The 9,198-nt window shown below is 44.4% G+C and overlaps 1 non-coding gene across 1 annotated transcript; it reads left to right on the top strand.

The window, feature by feature from the left end:
- The first annotated feature begins 1,836 nt into the window (after nucleotides 1-1,836).
- TRNAK-UUU (transfer RNA lysine (anticodon UUU)) lies at nucleotides 1,837-1,910 on the top strand. The gene has a single exon. It is a non-coding gene; the product is annotated as a tRNA-Lys (tRNA).
- The last annotated feature ends 7,288 nt before the right edge of the window (nucleotides 1,911-9,198 follow it).

Raw genomic sequence — 9,198 nt, 5'->3', positions numbered from 1 at the left:
ATTTCAATCTGCAACTAGGATCGAAGAGGAGAAGGTAAAGAAACGGGAACTGCTTTCCTTGGAGTAACAGAGGCCAAAAGTATGACTCAACAACGTGATCAAACCCAGGAAAGGTCATTTTCCAGACTCTGGTGACCAGCTGTCCTTTAACTCCCATGGCTACAAAACAAGTTTTTAACTCATGGCAATTTGTGACTCATTTTAGAAAGCTGTTCTGCCAGGTTGACCCCATACCAGTGTATTTATACCCAAGTTAGCTCCTTAAAAGGATTGGAGGAGGCAGCATTTGAAATTTTTCAACAAGCAAGCAGCTAAAGAACACTGAATCCAGACCACTAGGTTGCTGACTGTAGGTCTGTTGAAGAGGAAGGAGCTTTGGTAGCATGTATGTCCTATCTGTTCACTGTACAGATGCAAACTCAGAGCTTAAGAGGTAAAATAACCACACTGAAATCACGTAACTAAGTGGCTTTATTTTCTTCCCAGAAAGAAAGCCCAAATCATTCCAGGATTCTTTATTTGATATCCATGAACCCCTATTATGAGGTCCCCAAATCCCCTTGAATGTGTGTGTAAAATTTCATGTGTCTCTGCAAGTCTGCTACTAAGTGGTTTACACCAGGGCATCTGTACTGGGTATTAACATATCCCAACGCCTCCATACTGGTTCCAAATCCTACTAATGTCCCCAGAATCCCAGCTGTTGTGGCCTCTCTCTAGGAACCCTCCAGATGTCTGTGTAATGTGGCAAAAAGCTAGTGTCTGGCTCTACTGGGGGTCCTTTAGAACACTTCCCTCTGCAGAAGTGGGACCTTGCTCCATGTTTAGCATTTTAAAAAATGACCATGGTGTGTGTGCTCATGTGTGCATGCCCATGTTTGCACTTTTCTGCAATGGGGCCATATAGAAGCTTCAGTTAGTTTTCTCAAGAGGTCTTTGAACCCCCAAAGATGGAGACCCATGGTGCCAAGACTATAATTTCATTATGACTCTGGCTCTGTTCCCAGTGCCTAATAGCAGACTCAGGTCTCTGAATTCACATGTAGCATGCCTTGCCAAAATTTCCAGAAAGGGTCTGGCAAGTCAAGAGTTCAAAAACAGTTGTATGTACGCAAGTCGCTATTCCTGTGGTCTTCTCCCACTGGGACTGATGGGGAAGTGTAAGGAGTCCTGGGTTACCAGTGAAACATATTTGATCATATTTTTTTCCAGTAAACATTTATTTGCAGCTGAGAGACCTTTTTGGCTATAGCAAGACCATGTGCTTGTCCAGGAAATGGACACAGACAGGGTATCATGGCAAAAATTCTGCATCAGAGGTCTGTCTCCTATTTGGAAAAACATCAGGGCAATCAGGAGCCCAGTTGAACACAATTAAATGTATATTTAGCACATTTGGGGGGTGTTAGAATGGAGAAGTTTGAAGAATCAATCGTCATAGACATGTATTATTCTCCTGCTATGTGTCAAGTCTTTGGTTAGACTCTAAGAATGAGCTCTGGATTCAGAACTGAACAGATTTAAAATGCATCTGGGCTGAATTCCTTATTTAAGAACAGGGAAACTGAGTAGGCTTCCTTGGTGACTCAGACAGTAAAGAATCTGCCTGCAATGCAGGAGACACAGGTTTGATCCTGGGTCAGGAAGATCCTCTAGAGAAGGAAATGGCAACCCACTCTAGTATTCTTGCCTGGAGAATTCCATGGACAGAGAAGCCTGGCGGACTTCAGTCCATGGGGTTGCAAGAATAGGACATGACTGAGCGACAAACGTATGGAGACTGTCTAGTGTTCTTTGTCTGGAATTTTGGGACATTAAAGAGACTTAGAGGTGAGTTCCCTGAAGGTCCAGTGGTTAGGACTTGGTTCTTTTTCTGCCAAGGGCCCAGGGTTCAATCCCTGGTCAGGGAACTAAGATCCTGCACGCCGAGTGGCATGGTTGGGAAAAAAAAAAAAAAAGGAGAGAGAGAGAGAGAGACTTAGAGATTATCTGGTCCCAACTTCACCTTATATAGATGAGAAAACACATTTGCCAAGGCAAGCATGGCATATCGGGTGAAAAATCAAAGAAAGAATTGCAGCTTAGTCCTTCTGATTCTCTGAGTAGTTCTCTTTGTCACACTCTCATGGGATCTTTTCCTGCTTTGGGGGAAATGGAGCCAGAAATTGAAGAGTTATGGATACCCAGAGATAAGGACAGAGAAAGGACTGAAAACAGTACATTTCCTTGATCCATCTCAAAGTTTTGCCCAAGACCAGTCCCATCTGAGTCTCAGCCCAACGGGTAACAGACTTGGGTAGACACCTGGGTTTCAATGAATCCTAGGGCTCTTCTCAATCCTAGACAAATACTTACCTCTCAAGTTGTCATAATAGGAAATGGAATTCTTTGTAAAGCATCTCCTCTTATGCCTGGTATGGAGTACAGGCTCAGCTAACCTTTGTTTCCATGATCTTGCATATTCCCTTTCCTCTTTTTTTTTTTTCCCGAATATTAGTTCATAGACTAGGGATGGAACCTATGCCCCTTGCATTGGGAGTGCAGAGTCTTAACCACTGGACCACCAGAAAAGCCCCTTCCTTCCTTCTTGATGTGTCAAAGTTAAGTCTATTTCTTCAACAAATAGAAGCTGAAGAGTATACTTTAGCAAGGACATCTCTAGAAAATTGGAATTGTTGGCTTTGAACTCAGCAAAGGTTTGCAAAAAACGTTGTCAGAGTAGTTAAACTTTCCAAAATGAAATCCTAGGAAGAGAAGCATTTTGAAGTCACTTTATCATCCCCTAACAAAATGTATTTCCTTTTCATTTACAGCTTTCATTTCTAGGAAAGTATCCTGAGGAAGGGGCTTCCACAGTGGCTCAGCAGGTAAAGAATCCACCTGTAACTCAGGAGACCCAGGAAATACGAGGTCAATCCCTGGAAGATCCCCTGGAAGAGAAAATGGCAACCCCCTCCAGTATTCTAGTCTGGGAAGTCCCAGGGATAGAAGAGCCTGGCAGGCTACACACAGTGCATGGGGTCACAAAGAGTCAGACACAACCGAGCACAAGCACGGATGGATCCTGAGGAAATAACCATTGTCGTCTATGAAAGAAAACCAAGCTACCCAGTGACTGGACTGGCACCAATTTCACAACAGATTGGTGACATGGTAAAATAATGGAATGGGAAAGACTAGAGATCTCTTCAGGAAAATGAGAGATACCAAGGGAACGTTTCAAGCAAAGATGGGCTCAATGAAGGACAGAATGGTAGGGACCTAACAGAAGCAGAAGATAGTAAGAAGAGGTGGCAAGAATACACAGAAGAACTGTACAAAAAAAAGATCTTCATGACCCAGATAATTACAATGGTGTGATAACTCACCTAGAGCCAGACATCATGGAGGGTGAAGTCAAGTGGGCCTTAGGAAGCATCACTACGAACAAAGCTAGTGGAGGTGATGGAATTCCAGTTGAGCTATTTCAAATCCTAAAAGATAATGCTGTGAAAGTGCTGCACTCAATATGCCAGCAAATTTGGAAAACTCAGCAGTGGCCACAAGACTGGAAAAGGTCAATTTTCATTCCAATCCCAAAGAAAGGCAATGCCAAAAAATGCTCAAACTACCACACAATTGCACTCATCTCACATGCTAGTAAAGTAATGCCCCAAATTCTCCAAGCCAGGCTTCAGCAATACGTGAACTGTGAACTTCCTGATGTTCAAGCTGGTTTTAGAAAAGGCAGAGGAACCAGGGATCAAATTGCCAACATCCACTGGATCATGGAAAAAGCAAGAGAGTTCCAGAAAAACCTATTTCTGCGTTATTGACAATGCCAAAGCCTTTGACTGTGTGGATCACAAGAAACTGTGGAAAATTCTGAAAGAGATGGGAATACCAGACCACCTGACCTGCCTCTTGAGAAATCTGTATGCAGGTCAGGAAGCAACAGTTAGAACTGGACGTGGAACAACAGACTGGTTCCAAATAGGAAAAAAGATTACGTTAAGGCTGTATATTGTCACCCTGCTTATTTAACTTCTATGCAGAGAACATCATGAGAAACGCTGGGTTGGATGAAGCTCAAGCGGGATTCAAGATTGCCAGGAGAAATATCAATCACCTCAGATACGCAGATGACACCACCCTATGGCAGAAAGTGAAGAGGAACTAAAGAGCCTCTTGATGAAAGTGAAAGAGGAGAGTGAAAACGTTGGCTTAAAGCTCAACATTCAGAAAACGAAGATCATGGTATCTGGTCCCATCACTTCATGGTAAATAGATGGGGAGACATTGGAAACAGTGGCTGACTTTATTTTTTGGGGCTCCAAAATCACTGCAGATAGTGACTGCAGCCATGAAATTAAAAGACACTTACTCCTTGGAAGAAAAGTTATGACCAACCTAGATAGCATATTAAAAAGCAGAGACATTACTTTGCCAACAAATGTCCGTCTAATCAAGGCTATGGTTTTTCGAGTAGTCATGTATGGATGTGAGAGTTGGACTATAAAGAAAGCTGAGTGCCAAAGAATTGATGCTCTTGAACTGTGGTGTTGGAGAAGACTCTTGAGAGTCCCTTGAACTGCAAAGAGATCCAACCGATCAGTCCTGGGTATTCATTGGAAGGACTGATGTTGAAGCTGAAATTCCAATATTTTGGCCACCTGATGCAAAGAGCTGATTCATTTGAAAAGACCCTGGTGCTGGGAATGATTGAGGGCAGGAGGAGAAGGGGATGACAGAGGATGAGATGGTTGGATGGCATCACCGACTTAATGGACATGAATCTGGGTGGACTCTGGGAGTTGGTGATGGACAGGGAGGCCTAGAGTGCTGCAGTCCATGGGGTTGAAAAGAGTCAGACACAACTGTGCGACTGAACTGAAATACAGTAATCCATATAGAGCAATACTGCACAGCCTCTTCAAACTGAGTTACTGAGAAATGTTTACAGTTAAGTTTCAATGATTAAAAGAATGCATGCTATAAAACAGTATATATTGTATGATGTCATAAAATATTTTATATATACTTGCAAAATGGCATCAATGCATAGATTGAAGTCACATGGAATACAAGCCATAACGTCATCAGCAAACTCTCTTGGCTTCTGTGGATTGCAGGTGATCAGATGTCCTCTGTGTGCTGCTAGGTGTGTGGCAGAGGCCAAGCTCTGGTTAGTGACACTATGTCATTTTATTCATAAGTATATTAAAAAGCAGAGACGTCACTTTGACAACAAAAGTCTGCATAGTCAAAGTTATGATTTTTCCAGCAGTCATGTACAGATGTGATCATAAAGAAGACCATGCAGATGTCGGACCATAGAGAAGGCTGAGTGTCAAAGAGTTGCTGCTTCTGAACTGTGGTGCTGGAGAAAGCTCTTGAGAGTCCCTAGGACTGCAAGGAGATCAAACCAGTCAGTTCTAAAGGAAATCAGCCCTGAATATTCATCGGAAGGACTGATGCTGAACCTTAAGCTCCAATACTTTGGCCACCTGATATGAGGAGCTGATTCATTGGAAAAGACCCTGATGCTGGGAAAGATTGAGGGCAGAAGGAGAAAGGGACGACAGAGGATGAGATGGTTAGATAGCATCACCGACTCAATGGATATGAGCTTCAGCAAACTCTGGGAGATAGTGAAGGACAGGGAAGCCTGGGGTGCTTGAGTCCATGGGGTCACAAAGAGTCGGACATGACTTAGCGACTGAACAGCAACAGCAACACAGGAAAATGATATTTCCCAGCCTCCTTGCTTATAGGTTAGCCGTGAGATTAACTCTGGCCAATGAAATGTAGGAAAAATGATGTACTTGTAGACCTGGCTTTAGAAACCCCTGTCCCATCCAACCCAGCTTGACTGGTCAATGACGCAAAAGATCCATCTAAACACTTGGGAGCCTTGGGAACAGCATCATAGTAAGATGGGAGCATCCTGGATCCCTGAGTCACTGCTTGAAGGGGAGTCACCAAAGAAAGCCATCCACCCAGGAATGTCTTTGTTCAACTTGGTGTGGATGAGAAATACAGTTTTACTCTGTTAATCTACTGTGATTTTGAGGTTGTTACAGGGGCTGATGACTTAACACAGGTTTTTTCACCTTTCTATATTAAATATGTATGTCTTTTGAAATTAGCCAAAGATGCTATTAAAAGAATATAACTGCTCATCCCTCTCTTTGTGCATGACACCTACTGCTTTAAAGCATTCAGGAAAATCTGCATCTTTTTTTTTTTTTTTTTCCCCAGTATTGGCTGTGCTGGGTCTGTGTTGGGGCATGTAGGCTTTTCATTGTGGTGCCTGGGGGGCTTCTCTAGTTACAGTGTACGGGCTTCTCCAGCTGTGGAGCACAGGCTCAGTAGTTGTGGTGCAGTTGGGCTTAGCTGCCCTTTGACATGTGGAATCTTAGTTCCTTGACCAGGGATGGAACCTGTGTCCCCTTCATTGGAAAGCCAATTCTTAACCACAGGATCACCAGCAAAGTCCCAAGATCTGCCTCTTTAGAAGGGATAACCAACTTCCCACCCTCTCATGCCCCACTCAAATACACTACCCTGGAAATATTTTGGCAAACTGGTCACTCCTTTGCATCTTACAGTCGTACCTTATTTGAAGACTTAAACTGTTTTTACCAGAAACTTGGGTGAAGGGCAGGACAGCGAAGCCCCTGACAGCCTGTTCAAGGAAATCAGACACAGGCTTGGGTCCTGTGTTTGGCCAGGGGCCCGGCACATGGTTTCGGAAAAGAGATATTTGCTGTGGCTGGTTCTCAACCTGGGATTCAGTCAAGCTTCATGCGTTGCTCAATGTGAATGTAAAGCGGTCACTGTGGAACAACTGGGCCAGAAAGAGGTGATGATGGGGTGGGGGCGGGTGGACCTCACCTGTGCTTGACCTGCCTGTCCTCTGGGAAGAGTCACAGTCTCCAGGCTCTCGCTTTGCCATTTGCAATGCACACACCTAAGAACGGGACTTGGGTTCATTGAGATGGAAGTCTCGTTTCAGAGTCAGGGCAGGATGCTGGCTGCCCCATTCATGCCCTGGAGTCAGTACAGACCCCACCTCTCAAATGGACATTGTTGCTTGAGGACCCCAATCTCCTCGACTCCCCACCCCTTTGATTCACCCTTCTACCTTCAAGGGTCCCAGAGGCTGCGCCAAATCTGGTTGATCCTGCCTTTCTCTCTCAACCTCTCTGTCTTCTTTCTATGCATACACACACACACACACACACACTCACACACACACACACACACACACAGAGTTTAAGCCTCCACTTAAGATCACCAGTCCATCAGAAGAAGTTCTTATTTTAAGTGTACACTTGTTACTCCCTCTGTCTCTTGTACCTGTGGTTGCTTTTTCAGAAATTCTGCCTGTGTTCATCACCAAGTGACTTCAAAGATGCTGGGGAGTTTGGCGACAAGTCCTTTTGTGTGGCTTCCACCAGGTAAGATTTTATCTGAAGAGACTTTTCACCAAAGACTCCCATTCAAAGGGGCAGAAGAGAGCCGGTGTGGTGTAGACACTATCTGAGTCTGGATAGATGAGAGATGGAAAAGTGGTCGTGTGTCTGAGCAGTGAGTTCCTTGGTGAGCCATGCTGGCTACTAGGCTCTACTCTTGGGAACAGGGAGATCCCTTCTCTTCCATGGACCCACCTTAGGAGGTTAAGGGGGAAGGCATCCCTTTGGGGGTCCACACCACTTCAGCAGCCTCTTTCTTGGTGGTACTAGTCACTCAAGGGTTTCCTTTTGGACTAAGAAAGCTCAGCTCTCTGTTGGTGGGCTGTCATCAGAGCTGAGTCTCTCCAGCTCTTGAATTGGCTTCCTTTCTTCTTCATCCTCTTCATTCTCAGCAGGCAGCCACCATCCAGTGGCAAAAACAACTCCAAGCCTCTCCAGGAACTCTGGCCCTCAGCTTTCATGACCCCAGAGAAGACTGTTCGCTGCTCTTTCCCCAAAGTCTATCCACTCAAACACAGAGAATGTTCTGATTGTCCCTCCTTGAGTTATGTGCCCATTTCTGGGTAGCTCACTCTGGCCCGTGTGGGCTGAAGTATTACAACAGGCAGATCTGGGTCACCAAGCACCCCTTTGGCAGAGAGCAGGATGAGCTTCCCAGGTGGCTTGGTAGTAAAGAAACCTTCTGCCAGTGTAGGAGACACTGGTTTGATCCCTGGGTTGGGAGATTCCCCTGGAGAAGGGAGTGGCTACCCACTCTAGTATTCTTGCCTGGAAAATCCCAGGACAAAGCAGCCTGGTGGACTACAGTCCATGGGGTCGCAAAGAGTCGGACCTGTCTTAATGACTTAACAACAACAGTGGATGGGTGTTGGGCCACCCTACCTGAACCACTTATAATAGATTCTCACGGAAAAGAAGGTGTCTGTCACAGGAGAGCAATGAAAGAGGTCTGGGAAGGCAACCACAAGACTCACATTTTGTGAGTGTTAAACACAAGTAATCATTGTGGATCCTCAAGGACGTGGACATTTCAGAAAATTCTGTGACACGTGGGATTGCCATTTGAGTTACAAATCTATGGAAAATACTTATTCTTTTTATGAAAATATGCTTTCAAATGCTGTAGGTCTTAACCTCACTTTCTTCTTTGTTCCTCCCCTTAGCAAAAATTCCACAGATGTTTGCATTCAGGCTTAAATTTCATTCATTCTGATGTGCTCCATCTTGCCGCCTGGGAATGAGACTCTCCTTCTTATGTGCTTTTCTTTGATTTGGCAAAATCCAGGAATAAGTGTCTTGCTTTTCTCTTTCTTGTTATGGGAGAGTTGAAAGCGGTAGCCTTTGTCCAAAAAATTATTTTTTCTCTTTTATTTTTATAAAGGACATAAAAGAACATCAACTTGGGCCAAGAATCCAGAATCATCTCTGCTCCCTTTTCTTATTGCTTCCTTTCTCTCCCTCATATTTCCAAATCTAATTGTTTTCTGGTGCCATTTTCCACTATTTCCTCCTGTTCCTGTTCTTCTTGGCTTCAGAGAAGACCAAAGCCTAGACCAAGGGCAAGTAAAATCAGGGCGCTCCACTCACATCCTCATCCTCCCAACACCAAGACCCTTATTATTCTCTGTACAGTTGACTCAGGACCCCAGTAGGACTGTTCTCAGGTGGAACTGCCACCTAGGGAATGCCCAACATCATGGGCATCATAAGAATGCATGCATAAGCTAGAATATAGTGTATG

Source organism: Capricornis sumatraensis, chromosome 4, assembly GCF_032405125.1.
Source record: "Capricornis sumatraensis isolate serow.1 chromosome 4, serow.2, whole genome shotgun sequence".
In the NCBI taxonomy this organism is placed as follows: Eukaryota; Metazoa; Chordata; class Mammalia; order Artiodactyla; family Bovidae; genus Capricornis; species Capricornis sumatraensis.
Note: the sequence above shows the minus strand (reverse complement) of the source record. Positions and strands in the feature narration are given on the sequence as shown.